The sequence below is a fragment of the Gopherus flavomarginatus genome, unplaced genomic scaffold (assembly GCF_025201925.1).
Source record: "Gopherus flavomarginatus isolate rGopFla2 unplaced genomic scaffold, rGopFla2.mat.asm mat_scaffold_2536_arrow_ctg1, whole genome shotgun sequence".
Taxonomy (NCBI): domain Eukaryota; kingdom Metazoa; phylum Chordata; order Testudines; family Testudinidae; genus Gopherus; species Gopherus flavomarginatus.
In genome coordinates this window covers 5,284-5,870 of record NW_026114909.1, presented here as the reverse complement: position 1 = coordinate 5,870, position 587 = coordinate 5,284, and positions in this window count along the sequence as shown.

The window sequence follows — 587 nt, the reverse complement described above, 5'->3', positions numbered from 1 at the left end:
GTGATAGGACACCTCATATTATGCCCTACTCCTAGTGACACTCTCCAATGGATCCCCATCCTCCACCCACTGTGAGGTAGATAGGAGTAGATCATTATTATCCCTTCCTGAAAGATGAAGAAGCTCAGGCTGAAAAAGAGAATTGACTTGTCTCAGGTCACACAGCCAGTCAGGCTGGGCTGGGACGGCAGGGGGTGTGTGGGTGGGGGAGCACTGGTGGGCGGGGAGAGCCCAGAGCTGGGGCAGCACGGGGTGTGGAGGGGAGAGCCCAGGGCTGGGATGGCAGGGGGATGCGGTTGGGAGGAGGCCCAGAGTTGGAGTGCCAGGGGGTGCAGGTGGGGGGCGGAGCCCAGGGCTTGGGCAGCAGGGGAGTGTGTGGGGGGGGCCCAGGGCTGGGGTGGGGGCAGCCAAAATTTGTTTTGCTTGGGGCTGCAAAAGACCTAGAGCCAGCCCTGCCTCCATGCACCGTGAGGTAGGTAGGAGCGGATCATTATTATCCCTACTTGAAAGAGGGAGAAGCTAAGGCTGATAAAGGAGAATTGACTTGTCTTAGGTCACACAGCCAGTCAGAGGCAGAGTTGGGAATA